Source organism: Ahaetulla prasina, chromosome 3 (genome assembly GCF_028640845.1).
Source record: "Ahaetulla prasina isolate Xishuangbanna chromosome 3, ASM2864084v1, whole genome shotgun sequence".
Taxonomy (NCBI): Eukaryota; Metazoa; Chordata; class Lepidosauria; order Squamata; family Colubridae; genus Ahaetulla; species Ahaetulla prasina.
This window is the reverse complement of record NC_080541.1, coordinates 228,442,901-228,463,114: the sequence shown is the minus strand read 5'-3', so window position 1 is coordinate 228,463,114 and position 20,214 is coordinate 228,442,901. Positions and strand designations below refer to the sequence as shown.

The following is a 20,214-nucleotide window of genomic DNA, read 5'->3' as shown; positions in this document are numbered from 1 at the left end:
GTGCTGTTGCAGGAAAAGACACCCCTCCAGATCTGTCCGTCTCTCCCGAGCAACGGCCCATGCCCTTGAATCCTAATGGCCCGCAGGTGTGCATTTCCCACTTTTGGAAAACCGTTTCTTGCTTTATTTCGGCTTCATCCCACCGATCTTCAAGGATCCTCCAAATTCCCTTTCTTCCCCCCCCCCCCCGGCCACCCCCCTCCCCTCCATCCAAACAATGACAATTTCTCCCGGTTTCCTCGGCGTCTTTTCTTAGCCCGAGATCTGCAGAACGTCCCTAATCAAACGGAAGGATCTCGCCGTCCCCTCTAATTATTCTCCTGCAAATCGAATCAGGCCGTCCTTCCTGCGTTTGCTTCGCCCTCCGATGCATTTATTTTCCAGTCGAGGGCTGCAGGCTTGCCGCAGTTTTCCCGGCTGCACCTTCCACCCGTTATATAGGTCACGTTAATCAAGTTTCTGAGCTGTTTTATTCCCATAACGAGCCTCTGGTTGCAACGAGGAGGAGAAACGCGGCGGCGGAAGGAAAGAACGGGGCAGCCCGATGCACCATTGCGAGGTTGCGGGGAGAGGATCAGCTGCTTCCAGATTTCCACAAATGGGGGGGGGGGTTCCTCCCTTAATTAGGAAACCTCCATCTTCCATTTTTTTTTCCTTTAGAAGAGCTAAAATATCTCCGTTCTCGCCTTCCTTCTGGTTGTCACCGAATAAGAGTCGGAAGGGACCTTGGAGGTCTTCTAGACCAACCCCCTGCTTAGGCAGGAAACACCACTTCAGACAAAGGGTTATTCAACCTCTTCTTAAAAACTTCCAGCGTTGGAGCATTCGCAACTTCTGGTGGCAAGTTGTTCCACTGATTGATTGTCACACGATCCTGCTCGATTTTTCACGATGAGCTTGAAAACCTTTACATTCTAAATTCAGGCTAGAACTGGAGGGGACTTTGGAGGTCTTCTAGTCCAGCCCCCTGCTCAAGGAGGAGACCCTGTATTATTCCAGACAAATGGCTGTCCCGTCTCTTCTCAAAAGCCTCCAGTGATGGAGCTACCCACAACTTCTGGAGGTAACTCGTTCAACTTGATTAATTGATCTGGGATTATAGAATAACAGAATAACAAGAGTTGGAAGGGACCTTGGAGGTCTTCTAGTCCAACCCCTTGCACAAGCAGGAAACTCTAAAACATCTCAGACAAAACATCTCGGAGCTGATGAAGCTTCTTGGATGAGAAGCGAAAGATCTTCAAAGAAAAATCAAAAAGTCCAGTTGCCTCTTGAAAAAAGCCCGTTTTGGACAACCATGACCTGGATGACGGAGAATCTCCCTAGACATCTCAGACAAATGGCTCTTCTTGGAAATCTCCAGTGATGGAGCAGCCACAATTTCTGAAGGCAACTTCGGTTCCACTGGTTAATTGTTCTAATTACCAGGAAATTTCTCCTTAGTTCTAAGTTGCTTCTTTCCTTGATTAGTTTCCACCCGTCGCTTCTTGTTCTACCCTCAGGTGCTTTGGAGAATAGTTTGGCTCCCTCTTCTTTGTGGCAACCCCTGAGATATTGGAACACTGCTATCATGTCACCCGAGTCCTTCTTTTCATTAAGCTATTTAATTCAGAATAGAGCTGGAAAGGACCTTGGAGGTCCTCTAGTCCAGCCCCCTGCTCAAGCAGGAGACCCTATACCACTTCAGACAAGTAGCTTTCCAGTCTCTTCTTAAAATCCTCCAGTGATGGAGCAGCCACAATTTCTGGAGGCAAGTTGTTCCATTGGTTAATTGTTCTCGCTGTCAGGAAATTCCTCCTTAGTTCTAGGTTGCTTCTCTCCTTGCTTAGTTTCCATCCGTCCCTTCTTGTCCTGCCTTCAGATGCCTTGGAGAATAGTTCTCCCCTCTTCTTTGGGGCCACCCCTCAAATATTGGAACACTTGCTATCGTGTCACCCCTAGTCCTTCTTTTCATTAAACTAAAAAGGTAAAGGTTCCCCTCGCACATACATGCTAGTCGTTCCCGACTCTAGGGGGCGGTGTTCATCTCCGTTTCAAAGCCGAAGAGCCAGCGCTGTCCGGAGACATCTCCGTGGTCATGTGGCCGGCATGACTCAATGCCAAAGGCACACGGAACGCTCTTCCCTTCCCACCAAAGGTGGTCCCTATTTTTCTACTTGCATTTTTACATGCTTTCGAAACTGCTAGGTTGGCAGAAGCTAGGAATAGTAACGGGAGCTCACCCCATTACATGGCAGCACTAGGGACTCGAACCGCCGAGCTGCCGACCTTTCGATCGACAAGCTCAACGTCCTAGCCCCTGAGCCACCGCGTCCCTATTCCATTAAACTAGACAAACCCAATTCCTGCAACTGTTTTTCATGTTTTAGCATCCAGTCCTCTAAATTGTTCTCACTGTTAGGAAGTTTCTCTTCAATTCGAGGTTGCTTCTCTCCTTGGTTACTTTCCATCCATTGCTTCTTGTCCTGCCTTCTGGTGCTTTGGAAAATAAGTTGACCCCCCTCCTCTTTGTGGCATCCCCTTAAATCAGTGGTTCTCAACCTTTATAGTGCTGCGACCCCTTTAATACAATTCCCCACGATGTGGCGACCCCAAACCGTAAAATTATTTTCGTTTTGAATTTATCGTGCCTGAAGCCGTCTTGGCTAGCGATCTGAACTGCTTGCGATTGCCTTGAGGACGGAGGCATTAAAGCGGAGACTCCTCCCCTATTAAGTTTATTGCGCCTGAAGCCAGATTAGGCTAGCGATTGGGAGTGATTGCAGCTGGCTTGAGAGGGAGACATCAGAGCAAAGATTTCTCTCTTTTTTAATTCATCGCGCCTGAAGCCGAATTCGGCTAGCGATTTGAAGAGCCTGCAGCTGGCTTGCGGAGTCAACCATTGGAGCGCGATTCTTCGACTCGCAAGTATACTTCCCATATTTCCGATGGTCTTAGGCGACCCCTGGCAAATAGTCATTCGACCCCCAACGGGGTCGCGACCCACAGGTTGAGAACCGCTGCCTTAAATACTGAAATACTGCTATCGTGTCCTCCCCAGTCCTTCTGTTCTCTGGACCAGCCATGCCCATCTCGTGCAACCGTTCTTCACATCTTCTTCATATTCTACCTTCTCAAACGTAGTAGGACTTACGGGCTGCTCCTTTACGAGTTTGGTATCATTCCGCCCATGTGGAGTAGGCATGTCTGCAGCAGTTACATCAGCTCCTTGGCATCCAGTCAGGCTTTCCTAAGAAAGGCAATTTACGACTTTGCGGAAGTGAGATCTATTATTTCCCCATACAAAGTAAAGGCCCTTGTGTATGACTAGGGGTGATGCAATGAATGGCATTGTTTCTTGGTTGCGCACGGCTTGTCGTGGTGACACGCAACGGTGTTGTTTACTTCACACCAGCTTTTTAATCACAGATGACAAAAAAAATAATAGTAAGTCATTGGCCCCTCGAGTTCATTGGGAGAAGAGAGACAGGGTGGCGTTAAGATGGGTGGACCTCAACTCCCAGAATTACCAGTTTATGAAACCCTAGTAAGGCCTCCATGGCTGGCAACACAACACCTGGAATACTGCAAAACAGTTTTGTTCACCATGCTACAAAAAAAGATGTTGAGACTTTGGGAAAAGTGCAGAGAAGAGCAACGAAGATGATCGAAGGCCTGGAGACTCAAACATCGGAAGAACGACTGCAGGGTTTGGGTCTGGCTAGTCTAGTGAAGAGAAGGACCAGGGGTGACATGATAGCAGTATCCCAATATTTGAGGGGCTGCCCCAAAGAAGAGGAGGTCAAATTATTCTCCAAAGTACCAGAGGGCAGGACAAGAAATAATGGTTGGAAACTGATCAAAGAGAGAAGCAACCTGGAATTAAGGAGAAACTTCCTAACAGTGAGGACAATTAACCAGTGGAACAGCTTGCTAACAAAAAGTGTGGTGCTCCATCACTGGGTGTTTTTAAGAAGAGATTGGATTTGGTGGGGAGGGAGAAAAGAGGAGAGAGTAGAAGGTAGGAAAGAGGAGAAGAGGGAGAAGAGGAAGGAAGAGGGGTAGAAGAGGGAGAAGGAAGGTATAGGGTGGAGGGAGGAGAGGATGTAGAAGGGGAGGAAGGTCTGGAAAGTAGAAGAAGGTAGAAGAGGGAAGAGAGTTAAAAAGAGGGGGTGGTGACTGGGCAAGCCCGACTAATTGTATATGACTGTGCATTGAATGAGTTGTTGGATATGAATGTAAAAATAAAAGTTTTTTATATATAAAAAAAGAAGAGATTGGATAGCCACCTGTTTCAAATGGTATAGGGTCTCCTGAGCAGGGGATGGATTAGAAGATCTCCAAGGTTCCTTCCATCTCTTATCCTATCCTATCCTATCCTATTCCATTCCATTCCATTCCATTCCATTCTATTCTATTCTATTCCATTCCGTTCCGTTCCGTTCCGTTCCGTTCTGTTCTGTTCCGTTCCGTTCCGTTCCGTTCCGTTCCATTCCATTTATTCTATTCTATTCTATTCTATTCTATTCCATTCCATTCCATTCCATTCCATTCCTTCTGTTCTGTTCTGTTCTGTTCTGTTCTGTTCCGTTCCGTTCCGTTCCGTTCCGTTCCGTTCCGTTCCATTCCATTTATTCTATTCTATTCCATTCCATTCCATTCCATTCCATTCCATCTATTCTGTTCTGTTCTGTTCTGTTCCGTTCCGTTCCGTTCCGTTCCGTTCCGTTCCATTTATTCTATTCTATTCTATTCTATTCTATTCCATTCCATTCCATTCCATTCCTTCTGTTCTGTTCTGTTCTGTTCTGTTCTGTTCTGTTCCGTTCCGTTCCGTTCCGTTCCGTTCCGTTCCGTTCTATTCCATTCCATTCCATTCCATTCCATTCCATTCTATTCTATTCTATTCTATTCTATTCTATTCTATTCTATTCCATTCCATTCCATTCCATTCTAATTTCTATTCCTATTCCATTCTATTCTATTCTATTCTATTCTATTCCATTCCATTCCATTCCATTCCATTCCATTCTATTCTATTCTATTCTATTCCTATTCCATTCTATTCTATTCTATTCTATTCCATTCCATTCCATTCCATTCCATTTTCTATTCTATTCTATTCTATTCTATTCTATTCTATTCTATTCTATTCTATTCTATTCCATTCCATCTATTCTATTCTATTCTATTCTATTCTATTCCATTCCATTCCATTCCATTCCATTCTATTCTAATTTCTATTCCTATTCCATTCCATTCGAAAATGGCTAGGACTAGCAGAGATTTCTTAATGCACCAGAAAGAGGGTCTAAAGTGGTGTTTTTCAAACATGGCAATTTTAAGATGTGTGGACTTCCAAGTCCCAGAATTCCCCAGCCAGCTTTGCTCATAGAACATAGAATAATCGACTTGGAAGGGACCTTGGAGGTCTTCTAGCCCAACCCGCTGGTCAAGCAGGAGATCTTACATCATTTCAAACAAATGTCTGTCCAGTCTCTTCTTAAAAACCTCCAGTGATGGAGCACCCACAACTTCTGGAGGCAAGCAGTTCCACTGGCTATTTGTTTTAACTGTCAGCGAATTCCTCCTTAGTTCTAGGTTGCTTCCCTCTTGGGTTAGTTTCCAACCATTGTTTCTTGTCTTGCCTATTGTTGCCATGGAAAATAATTTGACACCCACACACACCTAGTGCCCATAAATGAAGTGGGGCAGTGGCTACTCGATAGAAAAAATGGCTTTCTCGTTTTTTTCATTAACTTCATTGATTTTTTCCTGCAAACCAGCAAAAAATAAAAATAAAAATCTGCATCTTGGATAGACTTCCTGTCCCAAAATAATAGTTCTTGGAACCAAAAAGAGGACAAGGATTAAGTTCTCTTGGGCCGTGTGGTTGCACTGCAAGACAGCCATCGCCTTTTCTCTCTTGGACTGAAAACCTAAGAGCTATTTTGAAGGATTTCAGCAGGTCCTCATAAGACCGCAGGCATATTTGGGGGGGGGGGAAATCCAGGCATCGGCCATTTATTTTGTTGACTCAGTTTAATAGATCCCTGTGCACCTCGGGGTGAATCCCCCCTCAAAAAAAACCACAGCCTCCCTTTCTTCTTCATCCAGTATGTATACTGTAGCTCGGGGTTGAACTGCGGTGTCCTTAGTACTCTCTGAGCTTGGTGGTTTTCTTGTAGACGTTTAATGACCCAACTAGGTAATAGCATCAGAGCTAGAAAAGAGGGGAGATTGTAGAGAGGAAGTGGAGGAGGACGATGACTATGGGTCCATGGTGCTCCCTGAGCTTGGTGGTTTTCTTGCATGACCAAACTAGGGAACATCATCAATGCTGGAAGGGAGTGGGATTTATGGAGTGGAAGAAGACTATGGGGTCCTTGGTGCCTTCTGAGCTTGGTGGTTTCCTTGTAGTCGTTTCATGACCCAACTAGGGAACATCATCAGTGCTAGAAGGGATGGGGGTTTCTGGAGAGGAAGAGGAGGACTGTGGGGTGCTTGGTGCTCTCTGAACTTGGTGGTTTTCTTGCAGATGTTTCATGATAAAACTAGGTAATAACGTCAGGGCTAGAAAAGAGTGGGGATTGCAGAGAGGAGGAGAAGGAGGACTATCGGGTCCTCCTTGGTGCTCTCTGAGCTTGGTGGTTTCCTTGCAGACGTTTCATGACCCAGCTAGGGAACATCATCAGTGCTAGGAGGGAGTGGGGTTTCTGGAGAGGAAGAGGACGACTGTGGGGGTCCTTGGTTGCTCTCTGAGCTTGGTGGTTTTCTTGTAGCGGTTTTACGACCAAACTAGGTAATCACATCAGGGCTTGAAGGGAGTGGGGATTGCAGAGCTGGAGGAGAAGAGAGGAGGAGGACTCCGAGGTCCTCGGTGCTCTCGTGAGCTTGGCTGTTTTGTAGCGGATGTTTCATTACCCAACCAGGTAACATCATCAGTGCTGGAAGGAAGTGGTTTGCTTTCGGTTTAAACGTGGTGGTTTGCCCTCTCAGTGTTTGTGGGAATGATGAGTAAACCCCAACTAGCAGTCAGAAGACACGATGAGAGCATGACGGGGTGGACGGTGACAGAACTTCATTGCAGTGTCTGTTGAGCAACTGGGGGGGAGGGGGGAGCATCCTCCACCAAGCCGAGTTCCAAAACACCAGAGGATTCCCGGAGAGCTTGGCACTCAGATAAATCCGCCATCAACGGGCACACAGAGATAAAGAACATCTGCCTACCATTCGAAAGAATCAATCAAAAAGCTAACAAGGAAACAAAAAGGCCACAACATCTCCTCACCAGCACTCAACACCCAGATAAGCAGAGATTAACACTAAGCTTGCATTGGTGATGTTACCTAGTTGGGTCATGAAACGTCTGCAAGAAAACTACCAGGTTCAGAGAGCACCAAGGACCCCACAGTCGTCTTCCTCCTCCTCCTCCTCCTCCTCCTCCTCCTCCTCCTCTTCCAGTTCTCCTGCTCTTCTTCTTCCTCCTCCTCCTCCTCCTCTTTGCAAAGTCTTCCCCCTTCTAGCACTGATGATGTTCCCTAGCTGGGTCAAGAAACGTCTGCAAGACAACCGCCAGGTTCAGAGAGCACCAAGGAAACCTGTGGCAAAACCTGCCTTGGCCATTCATTTGATACAGGTTCAGTGCCTCCTGTAAAATAAGCACAAGCAAGAAAGTAGGTAATTAATAAAATAGCAGAATAGAATAACCGAATAACAGTTGGAAGGGATCTCAGAGGTCTTCCACTCCAAGCCCCTGTAGGCTAGAAATCCTACATCGTTCAAGGCAAATTACTGTCCAGTCTCTTCTTTAAAAACTTCCAGTGTTGGAGCACCCACAACTTCTGGTGGCAAGTTGTTCCACTGATTTAATTGTTCTCACTGTCACGAAATTTCTCCTTAACTCCAGGTTGCTTCTCTCCTGGATTAGTTTCCATCCGTTGCTTCTTCTCCTGCCTTCAGGTGCTTTGGAGAATAGCTTGACTCCCTCTTCTTTGGGGCAGCCCCCCAAATATTGGAACACTGCTATCATGTCTCCCCTAAATCCTTCTTTTCTCTACACTAGCCATACCCAGTTCCTGCAACCGTTCTTCCTACGTTTTATCCTCCAGTCCCCTAAATCAGGGGTCTCCAACCTTGGCAACTTTAAGACTTGTAGAATAGAATAGAATAGAGTAGAGTAGAGTAGAATAGTGTAGAATAGAATAGAATAGAATAGAATAGAATAATCTTTTATTGGCTTAGTGTGATTGGACACACAAGGAGTTTTGTAGCTTTATTCTATTCCCTTTCCCTATAAACCAGGGGTCTCCAATCTTGGCAATTTTAAGACTTGTGAACTTCAACTCCCAGAGTTCCTCAGCCAGCAAAGCTAACTGAGGAACTGGGAGTTGAAGTCCACAAGTCTTAAAAGTTCCCAAGGTTGGAGACCCCTGTCCTAAATGATATTAGTTGCTCTTCTCTGCACTCTTTCCAGAGTCTCAACATCTCATTTATAATATGGTGACCAAAACTGGATGCGGCATTCCAAACGTGGCCTTACTAAGGCTTTGTATCACCGCGGCACCAATTTACGACAGTTGCAGCATCTCTACCGGACGTGCCCTGCACCTGGGAAAATCTGTGCAATGGATCATTTACAGAGCTGGCTTTGCATACCCCGTTTTTCCTCTTGCAAGCCGGGGGTTCTCTTTGAAATCCAGAGAGTTTCAGTCCCAGAGCGTACGTCCTCTCTGCCAACATCTGCCTTTCCCAAGCCTCGCCTCTCTCTCGTCTCTGCTTTCTGGAAAGGTCTGAGGTGGCTCAGACTGCTAAGACAGTCTGTTATTAACACAGCTGCTTGCAATTACTGCTGGTTCTAGTCCCACCAGGCCCAAGGTTGACTCAGCCTTCCATCCTTTATAAGGTAGGTAAAATGAGGACCCAGATTGTTGGGGGCAATAAGTTGACTTTGTATATAATATACAAATGGATGAAGACTATTGCTTGACACAGTGCAAGCCGCCCTGAGTCTTCGGAGAAGGGCGGGATATAAATGCAAATAATAAAAAAAATCACACACACCCCTTCCTGTTTCGGCTTTACAGGAGGCAGGGCGGTCCTGCATGGTGGGTGGCCTGTTGGATGTTTCCTTCTGCCCCTCCCGTTGTTGGCTGAAACCCAGCCTAGGGAGGGAACTTAGAACAGCAGGGATGTTCCACATCATCTCATCTCTCCAGTGGGTGGAAGGACACCTCCCTTCCTAGAAAAGTGGATCATTGTTTGATTTCCGGCTTCCCTTTGATTGCTGCCTTGCCAGGAACAGCACCAAAGCTTTGTGGAACTATCAACTTTTTTTTTTCCAATTAAGGGGCTGTCACAAAGAAGAGTGGGGGGGGGAAGTTGTTCTCCAAAGCAGGGGTCTCCAACCTTAGTAACTTTAAAGCTTGTGGACCAACTCCCAGTCCCTCAAGTCAGCTTTGCTGGCTGAGGAACTCTGGGAGTTGAAATCCACAAACCTTAAAGTTACTGTTCTGTCCCCCTCCGCAGTCCCGGAGACACGAGCGATGACTTAATTAGCCGGCAACTATCAGCTCTGGCAGCAAACTAGTGAGCATCTGCCAAGTGTCTCTGTTATCTCTCTTGATGCCGGTGAGTCAGCCAGGAAACCAGGAACAAACAGGACTTCAGCTCTAGTTCTCTCCCTCTGAGCAGTTGATTTGCTCGCCACGAAGTGGTATAGCAGCCCTTGCTGCTTTTATATCCTGTGGGGTGTGGCTCCATGACTCAGCACTTCCTAGGCCTGCCCCACCCCTGCTTCTGTTGTTCCCGCCTCTCCTGCCTACGAAACCTGGGGTCCAGCCAGGCCTGATTGCCATCAGCCGGGTCTGAAGGCGTGGCCTGGGGGGGGGGGAAGAGTCAGGGGACGGAGGCCTCGTTATCTCCTCCACCTGGCCTGCCTCTGTCTCCTGGAGCTGAGCCAGGGAAGCTGGTGCTCCAGAGGTAAGTCCTGATGGCCCTTCCCCCTCACTGTCCGAGTCACTTTCTGGCAGGGGGCGCAGACACAACAGTTACTAAGGTTGGAGACCCCTGCTGCAAAGCATCAGAAGGCAGAACAAGAAGCAGCTGGATGGAAACTCATCAAGGCAAGAAGCAACCTGGAACTAAGGAGGAATTTCCTGACAGTGAGGACAATTCACCAGTGGAACTACTTGCCACCAGAGGTTGTAGGTGCTCCATCAATGGAGGTTTTTAAGAAGGTGTTGGGCCACCATTTGTCTGAAACAGAATAAGGGCTGTGATGGTGAACCTATGGCACACGGAGCCATATCTGTGGGCACGCAAGCGTTGCCCTAGCTCAGCTCCGGCGCGCAAGCATGCTCCAGCCACCTAATTTTCGGGCCTTCCAGTCCCACCAGAAGTCGGGAAACGGTCCGTTTCCGGCCTCCGGAGGGCCTCACGGTGGGGGGGAGGCAGTTTTTGGCCTCCCCAGGCTCCAAGAAAACTTCTGGAGCCTGGGGCGGGCGAAAAACGGGCCTACCAGGCCCACCGGGCCATTGCATGCCAAAAGCGGGAGGGGGGCAAATTAAATTATGGGTGTGGGTACATATACGTGCAACACACACGCTCCCCACTCTTTGGCATGCAATGGCAAAAAGGTTAGCCATCACTGGTATAGGGTCCCCTGTTTCCTGCCTAAGCAGAGGGTTGGACTAGAAGACCTCAAAAGTCCCTTCCAACTCTATTATTCTATTCTATGTTCTCTGATTAGGGGACTAGAGGCTAAAACATATGAAGAATGGGAATGTAGGAATTGGGTATGGCCAGTCTAGAGAAAAGAAGAATTAGGGGAGACATGATAGCAGTCTTCCAGTATTTATTTATTTATTTATTTGATTTTTATACCGCCCTTCTCCCGAAGGACTCAGGGCGGTTTACAGCCAACATAAGAACAATTTTATAAATAGAATTAAAAATATTATAAAAATCTTATTCAAAGGGGCTGCCACAAAGAAGAGGGAGTCCAGCTATTCTCCAAAGCACCTGAAGGCAGGACAAGAAGCCATGGATGGAAACTCATCAAGGAGAGAAGCAACTTAGAACTAAGGAGAAATTTCCTGACAATGAGAACAATTAACCTGTGGAACAACTTGCCTCCAGAAGTTGTAAATGCTTCAGCACTGGAAGCTTTTAAGAAGAGATTGGAAAGCCATTTGTCTGAAATGGTATAGGGTCTTCTGCTTGAGCAGGCGGTTGGACTAGAAGACCTCTGAGGTTCCTTCCACCTCTAACAGAATAACAGAGTTGGAAGGGACCTTAGAGTTTTCTAGTCCAACCTGCTGCTCAAGCAGGAGACCTTCTACCATTTTAGACAAACGGCTGTCCAATCTCATTAGAAACCACCAGTGTTAGAAACACTCACAACTTCTAAGAATAAGTCTGTCATTCTGTAGGTTGGGGAATAGTTTGGCAACCCACTTTGAGACAATTTAGTGGTCAGGACACCAAGGCTGGGGTGGTGAGGACATCCTGGAGGTGATGAGGACAACAGTACATCCAGATGAAAAGGGCAGCAGGTGACGACTCTAGTTCCTGCTGCTGACTTGGGCTCTGTTGCTAGACATGGAGAAAGATCAAAGATGGAAGAGAAGTCCAGCTTGTAACTTCAACCCATGAAGGTCCAGATCCCTTCTTCCCTTTCTGAGCCGCTTCCTTATCTTCTGGAAGGCTCCTTGCTTTAGATCAGGGCTCTCCAAATTTGGCAACTTTAAGACTTGTGGACCATCTCCCAGAATTCCTCAGCTGGGAATAGGAATGGAATGGAATGGAATAGAATAGAATAGAATAGAATAGAATAAGGGAAAGGGAAAGGGAAGGGAAGGGAAGGGAAGAGAAGAGAAGAGAAGAGAAGAGAAGGGAAGGGAAGGGAAGGGAAGGGAAGGGAAGGGAAGGGAAGGGAAGGGAAGGGAACGGAACGGAACGGAACGGAACGGAACGGAACGGAACGGAATGGAATGGAATAGGATCTGGAAGGGGCCTTGGAGGTCTTTTAGTCCAGCCCCCTGCTCAATCAGGAGAACCTATACTATTTTAGACAAGTGGCTGTCCAGTCTTTTCTTAAAAACCTTCTGGAGACAATTCAGCTAGCTCAGCTGGGCAGCCAGTTGGATTTAAAATACAGGTGCAAAATAGAAATATTCCTCCGGAAAATGTTTATACGCAGGCAGCCCCCTCCTGATTTCCTCAGAGCTGACCAGCAGCTTCCCAAAGGCTGGTTCTCCTCCCTGACCTGCAAAATCCATTTTTAAAAACAATCCATAAGAGATCCGAACGCTGCTCCGAGCTCTCCTCTACCGGATCCCTCTCCTAGGGAAGCAGATGGGAGAAATTGGGTCACGATCCTTTCTAATCCTGCGGGAGGCTCCCTGGCGAACGGTTTGCGATCGCAAATCCTCATTTCTCGGTTCTGGTCCAGGAGTCCTAAAGTCCGATTTGCAAGGCCGTTCCTGAATCCCGCGCCCACCCCCCCTTTGCTGGTTCTGAAGAATCTGGGATCAGGTCAGCCACCCAGCTCTCTGATCCTCCTGGAATGTAGCTTTATTTCCGCTGCCGAAAGAACAGAGAAATATTTTTGATGGCAGCTCACCAAGATTCAAATTCCATTCTCCTACCGCAGTTTTTCCTCAGTCGTGGCCCCTTTAAGGTGCTGGCTCTGGAATTCTGGGAGTTGAAGCCCCCTCCCCTAAAGCATGCCGAGTAGGGAATTCTGGGAGTGGAAGTCCATCCCTCTTAAAAGTCGCTAAGCTTGAGAATTGCCAGCCTATCTTATTACAGATAGTCCTCGACTTACAACCACAGTTGAGCCCAAAATTTCCGCTGCTAAGTGGAACAGCTCATGGCAGAATTGGAATAGAATAGAGCCGGAAGGGGCCTTGGAGGTCTTCTAGTCCAGCTCAAGTAGGAGACCCTATACCCGTGGTGGCGAAGCATTGGCATGCTTAACCATATCAGTGGGCACACGAGCTCAGCTCCGGCGCGCACCAGCTGATTTTCGGGCTTTCTGGGCCCACCAGAAGTAGGGAAACTGGCCGTTTCTGGCATCCATAGGACTTTCTGGGGGGGGGAGGCTGTTTTTGCCCTCCCCAGACTCCTAGAAAGGCTTTGGAGCCAGGTGAGAGAAAAAAACAGACCTACCGGGCCATCGCGTGCCAGGAGCTGCCGGGGGAGCACGGGGGGGTTGCACACGCAGGGGTGGGGCACGTATAATTATGGTTGTGGGCACGCACACGCGTGACACACACACACACACACACCGTCTCTCCCCCCCCCCACACACTCCTGGCACGTGATGGCAAAAAGGTTAGCCACCACTGCCCTATACCATTTCGGACAAGTGACTATCCAATCTCTTCTTGAAAACATGATGGAACACCTACAACTTCTAGTGGCAAACAGTTCCACTGGTTAATTGTCGTCACTGTTAGGAAGTTTCTCCTTAATTCCAGGTTGCTTCTCTCCTTGATTATTTAGGATGGGATGGGATGGGACCTTGAAGGTCTTCTAGTCCATCCCCCTGCTCAAGCAGGAGATCCTATACTATTTCAGAGCGGTGACTGTCAGTCTCTTCTTAAAAACCTCCAGTGATGGAAAACCCACAACTTCTGGTGGCAAGCTGTTCCACTGGTTAATTGTACCTCACTCTTAGGAAGTTTCTCCTCAATTCCAGGTTGCTTCTCTCCTTGACTAGTTTCAATTAGTTTCAGTTCGATTAGGCAGCTCAGGTGAAGCGGATCTCTGACTTCTGTATGGGTCCGCCCTATTGGGCAACAAGTGAGGTGTGGGTCGCAAATTAACAGTGGGTTCTGTAGAAGGACCGTCGCGGGAGAGGCTAAAACCAAGGGGGTTGAGTTTAGTTTCGTGGGACTGAGTCCCTGAAGGGATGACACAGATATCGCCCCTCATCTTACCAGCTGCTGGAGATCCGTAATATTATTTATTTTATTATTTATTTATTTACATTTATATCCCGCCCTTCTCCAAAGACTCAGGGCGGCTTACATTGTGTAAGGCAATAGTCTCATTCTATTTGTATATTTATATACAAAGTCAACTTATTGCCCTCAACAATCTGGGTCCTCATTTTACCTACCTTATAAAGGATGGAAGGCTGAGTCAACCTTGGGCCTGGTGGGACTTGAACCTGCAGTAATTGCAGGCAGCTGTGTTTAATAACAGGCTTCTTACAGCCTGAGCCACACCGCGGCCCTAGCATCGGTAAAAGAGAATATTTGTAACTCGGGGGTTAAACTGCAGGGTCCTCGGTGCTCTCTGAGCTGGGTTGTTTTCTTGCAGACGTTTCATGACCAGACTAGGTAACATCATCAGTGCTAGAAGGGAGGAAGGATTATGGAAGGAAGGGGTGAGGGGCGGGACTGGGGTCCTTGATGCTCTCTGAACTTCCAGATGTTTCATGACCCAACTAGGTAATATCATCAGTGCTAGAAGGGAGGAGGGTTATGGACAGGAAGAGGACGACTGTGGGCTCCTTGGTGCTCTCTGAGCTGGGTTGTTTTCTTGCAGACGTTTCATGACCAGACTAGGTAACATCATCAGTGCTAGAAGGGAGTGGGGTTTGCAGAGAGGAGCAGGAGCAGGTGGCGCTGTATTTAAGAAGAGATTGGACAGCCATTTGTCTGGGATAATATAGCATCTCCAGCTTGAGCAGGGGGTTGGACTAGAAGACCTCCAGGGTCCCCTCCCAACTGTGTTCTTCTATTATTCAGGGGCACGGCTTGACTCTAGAAATCGTGGCTGCTCCATCACCGCAGGCTTTCAGAACACAGACCACCACCACCATTTGACCAGGATGGGATCAATTCCCCCCCGCCTTGACCCAGGGATTGGACTAGAAGACCCCCCCCCCAAAGGTCCCCTTCCACCCTACAATTTGGGGGATGCATAAATGGGGCTGGTTGCATTTTTTCCGATACCTCGGGGTGGGAGGAGAGCGAGAGAATCTCTTGTGCCGAGATGCATTTGACCATCTCAAAACATCACAAGGGAAATCATGAGCCCAGGCCATGGGGAGTTGTGTGTGTGCTGGGGGCGTCTCCTCCACAGGCCGTGTGTGGGGCGTGCATGTGACCCAGAGATGGGTCGACAAGGCAAGAGACGTGGCTCTTGGCTGCAGCGGGAGAAACTCAAGATCAGCGGTGAATGAGGCAACAGGCTTGCGGGCTGCCCAATCTTGGCTAATCCTAAGCAGGAGTTCGTCTCCTTCCTTCAAGAACGGTGTGGCCGCGTTGATCTGGAATTTTCAAATAAACCTGGAAGAGGATACGGATTAACAGACTTGGAAGGGACCTCGGAGGTCGTCTAGTCCAACCCCCCAGCCCAAGCAGGAGACCCTACACCATTTCTGACAGATGGCAGTCCAGTCTCTTCTTGGAAGCTTCCAGGGATGAAGCTCCCACAACTTCTGAAGGCAACTTCTGTCCCATGGGTTGACTGTTCTCACTGTCAGAAAATTCATCCTTATTTTCAGGTTGAATCTCTCCTTGATCAGTTTCCATCCATTATTCCTTGTCTGCCCTTTGGAGAATAGGTTGACCACACACCCCCTCCGCTCTCTGTGGCAGCCCCTCAAATACTGGAAGATGCTATCCTGTCTCCCCTGGTCCTTCTCTTCATTAGACTAGCCATATGCTTTAAAAATAGGCTATAAAAAGTAAAGGTAAAGGTTCCCCTCGCACATATGTGCTAGTCGTTCCTGACTCTAGGGGGCGCTGCTCATCTCCGTTTCAAAGCCGAAGAGCCAGCGCTGTCCAAAGACGTCTCCATGGTCATGTGGCCGACATGACTCAACACCACAGGCGCACGGAACGCTGTTCCCTTCCCACCAAAGGTGGTCCCTATTTTTTCTACTTGCATTTTTACATGCTTTCGAAACTGCTAGGTTGGCAGAAGCTGGGACAAGTCACGGGAGCTCACCCCGTTACACGGCAGCACTAGGGATTCGAACCGCTGAGCTGCCAATCTTTCAATCGACAAGCTCAACGTCCTAGCCCCTGAGCCACTGCATCCCTATATGCTATAAAAGGATGCTAAAAGGGTGAAATTGGGGTTCCCTACTGTCAAGGTTCCAGAACCCTACCGTAGGTTTCCAGACCTGACACCTACCTCAATTAGGCTAGGATAGGGGTGCCCCAATCCCTGGGCCATGGGCTGCAACCGGTCTAAGACCCGGCAAGAACTGGCCCATGCAACAAGCAAAGCCCCATTCGTGCATGTGCAGGATCCAGGCAACACATGAAACCATGCCCTCCATGGGTCACGAAAAAGCTGCCCGCCATGGAACTGATCCTTGGGGTTTGCTGGGCTAGGAGACTGGAGGCTAAAACATGTGAAGAAGGGCTGCAGGAATTGGGTATATCTAGTTTAATGAAAAGAAGGACTAATGGGGACATGAAAGCAGCCTTCCAATATCTAAGGGGGCTGCCCCAAAGAAGAGGGAGTCAAGCTCTTCTCCAAAGCCCCTGAAGGCAGGACAAGAAGCAACGGATGGAAACTAATCAAGGAGAGAAGCAATCTGGAACTAAGGAGAAATTTCCTAACAGTGAGGACAATTAACCAGTGGAACTTCTTGCCACAAGAAATTGTGGATGCTCCGTCACTGGAGGTTTTTAAGAAGAGATTGGACAGCCACTTGTCTGAAATGGTGTAGGGTCTCCCGCTTGAGCTAGAAGGGGTTGAGCTGGAGGACCTCCAAGGTCCCTTCCCACTCTGTTCTTCTGTTCAATGCATCAGTCCCCCATTTCTAAAGATCAGCAGAAGGTGATGGCCCCAAACTCAAAAGAGGTGTCATCCTGCATGGTCCTCTCTGCCCTCCTGAAGGGGAGACCTTACGTTCCTGAATCTTGATGTGGAGGGGTCTCCCCCTCCGTGGTCTTGTGGCTGGGTCATCCCGGCTCTTCTAGGCCAGGGGTCTCCAACCTTGGCAAATTTTAAGACTTGTGGACTGCAACTCCCAGAATCCAGGAATTCTGGGAGTTGAAGTCCACAAGTCTTAAAAGTTGCAAGGTTGGAGACCCCTGTTCTAGGCTGCTTTCTCTGGGTCCACAGAAGTTCTGGAGGGGGTGCGAGTTGTGGGAAGCAGGAGGTCGGCTTGGCAAACATGGCTTTGGGTGTTGGCCTGTTGCTTCCCACCTATCATTGGCATTGCGTGAAGACACTTGTAGTGAAGTGGCTTTGAGCCTTCACCGACCTTACCAGCATCCAGGAGTTCCAACGTTCTTTGGATGTTCATAGCCAGATTCCGTGTGTGTGTGTGTAAAAGGAACATTGTGCCCATGAATAACGATGTGGCAGAAGCTTTCGGGTGCTGAGTCAGGATTGAGAAACGATTTGGGAAGAAGGACGTTCGGAGAGTGAGTGGCTCTGGGCCAGAGGAGGAAGTAAAGATGGCTGCGGTTTTTATTAGTCTGGATTTAATCCTGTACAATTTTATATGGTTATAACGGTTGTTATATTTCTAGTTTTACTGGATTGTAAGCCGCCCACTTTGAATACCGAGAAGGGGGACATATGGAGGGAGGGAGGGAGGGAAGGAAGGAAGGAAGGAAAGTTTTAATGTAGAAGGAAGGAAAAAAATACGGATTTTGAGGGAGGGAGGGAAGGAAGGAAGGAAGGAAGGAAGGAAGGAAGGAAGGAAGGAAGGAAGGAAGGAAGGAAGGAAGGAATCATTCAATGTAGAAGGAAGAAAAAATACTGATTTTCAGGGAAGGAAGGAAGGAGGGAAACTTTTAATGTAGAAGGAAGGAAAAAATACTGATTTTGAGAGAGAAGGAAGGAAGGAAGGAATGCTTTAATGTAGAAGGAAGGAGAAAATACTGATTTCGAGGGAGGGAAGGAAGGAAGGAAAGTAAGTTCTGATTTTGAGGGAGAGAGGGAAGGAAGAAACGAAGGAAAAAAAGACAGACAGACAGACACCAAGGGCTGTGAAATCAGACCCTGGGGGTGGGATTTTGGAAGACTTGGGGGGGGAGGGAAAGGCAGAAAATCTGGAGGGTCTTGGCATGCTGACCCTCCCTTGCTAGGCGGCTGGGAAGAAGCCTGAGAAGGACGGAACTGGGCACCCAATAGCACCCCTTGCCTTGAACTAGAGCCGAAAGAAATCCCAACCACCCATTTTTAAGATGGCGACTAGGACAGGTACGAATTCAGCCAGGTCCGAGCGGAAGGAACTGAAAAAGCGCCAGAACTTTAGCGGCAGGTTTCCTGTTTAGGTGCAACCACTTAGTTTTTATATATATATATTTGTTTTCTGAGATTTTCGCGAGTGTTTGTATGTAGGTCTTTGGTTATTCGGGTTTTCTCCCACGTAAAATTGGAAGTGTCTTGGCGACGTTTCGACAAAGTCTCATTCGTCATCTGAAGATGACGAATGAGACTTCGTCAAAACGTCGCCAAGACACTTCCAATTTTACGTGGGAGAAAACCCGAATAACCAAAGACCCACATATATGTATATATATATATATATACAGCTTTTCCACTCCCTCCCCAATAATGTCCAGTATCATTTTGGTTTTTAGAAAAACCAAAAAGGAAAGCCCTTTTCCGTCAATGCCAAACGGGAAACCTGGCATCCCTTCAAAATTTATTCCCTTTATTGCACGCCTCTTGTCATCCAATCACCGGAGTTCTCTCCGGGCAAACGTTGAGATAAATTAAAAACATAAAATACCGCAATCCGCAAACGATAAGGGGCCAGGAGGGGGGGGGCGGGAGAAAGGAAAAAAAAACCACAACCAGCAGCAGCCGTGAAAAGCAAGCAAAATCCCCAAGAAAATGGAGCTTTTCTTGGAAAAAGCGCAGCCGGGTTTCTCGGGGTTGCTTTGAACCGACGGGCCGGGACGTCTCTAGGCGCGAGGGGCTCCCTGGGGAGGCCCTGTCAGGATGGAACCTCGCTGGAGGGCTTCTCTGTCAGCTCGTACTAGCTGTGAAACCAAGATAAAACGACTTGCCAGTCAGCTCGGTTTGGTGGTTAAGGCGCAAGGCGAGAAACAGGGAGACTGGGAGTTCTAGCCCCGCCTCAGGCCTGAAAACTGATTGGATGACTTTGGGCCAATCACCGGGAGACGGTGAGTTCTAATCCTGCCTTAGATATGAAAGCCGGTTGGGTGACTTTGGGCCAATCACCAGGAGACGGTGAGTTCTAGTCCCACCTCAGGCATGAAAGCCGGCTGGGTGACTCTGGGCCAATCACGAGGAGACGGTGAGTTCTAACCCCGCCTTAAATATCAAAGCCAGTTGGTTGATTTTTGGCTAGTCGCTAGGAGATGGTGAGTTCTAGTTATGCCGTAGGCATGAAAGCCAACTGGGTGAATTTGGTCAAGTGACTTTGGGCCAATCACCGGGAGACGGTGAGTTCTAGTTCTGCCTTAGATATGAAAGCCGGTTGGGTGACTTCGGGCCAATCACCAGGAGACGGTGAGTTCTAACCCCGCCTTAAATATCAAAGCCAGTTGGTTGATTTTTGGCTAGTCGCTAGGAGACGGTGAGTTCTAGTTATGCCGTAGGCATGAAAGCCAACTGGGTGAATTTGGTCAAGTGACTTTGGGCCAATCACCGGGAGACGGTGAGTTCTAGTTCTGCCTTAGATATGAAAGCCGGTTGGGTGACTTCGGGCCAATCACCAGGAGACGGTGAGTTCTAACCCCGCCTTAAATATCAAAGCCAGTTGGTTGATTTTTGGCTAGTCGCTAGGAGACGGTGAGTTCTAGTTATGCCGTAGGCATGAAAGCCAACTGGGTGAATTTGGTCAAGTGACTTTGGGCCAATCACCAGGAGACAGTGAGTTCTAGTTCTACCTTAGGCACGAAAACCGGTTAAGTGACTTTGGGCCAAACACCAGGAAACGCTGAGTTCTAATCACGCCTTAAATATCCAAGCCGGTTAGCTGACTTTTAGCCAGTCACTAGGAGACGGTGAGTTCTAGTTCCACCTTAAGCATGAAAGCCAACTGGGTGAATTTGGGCCAGTCACCAGTAGAGTTCTAGTCCCGCCTTTACGCCTCAAAGCCAGTCTTTCTCGACCATGGCGACCCAGGCTGGCTGGGGAATTCTGGGAGTTGAAGTTGAAGTCTCTGAAAGCTCCTGAGATTGAGAAGAGGAAGGCAGAATTAAGGGTGGACACCCTGCAATATGGTTTATGAAGGTACCCAAGTGAGATGCTTCAGCGTCCGTTCCTGCACCA

At 48.1% G+C, this 20,214-nt stretch overlaps 1 protein-coding gene across 4 annotated transcripts in view; it reads left to right on the top strand.

Annotated features, from left to right (window-relative positions):
- BCL2L1 (BCL2 like 1) overlaps positions 1 to 20,214 on the top strand; it is a 66,073-nt gene that overhangs the window by 44,261 nt on the left and 1,598 nt on the right. The window lies entirely within an intron of this gene.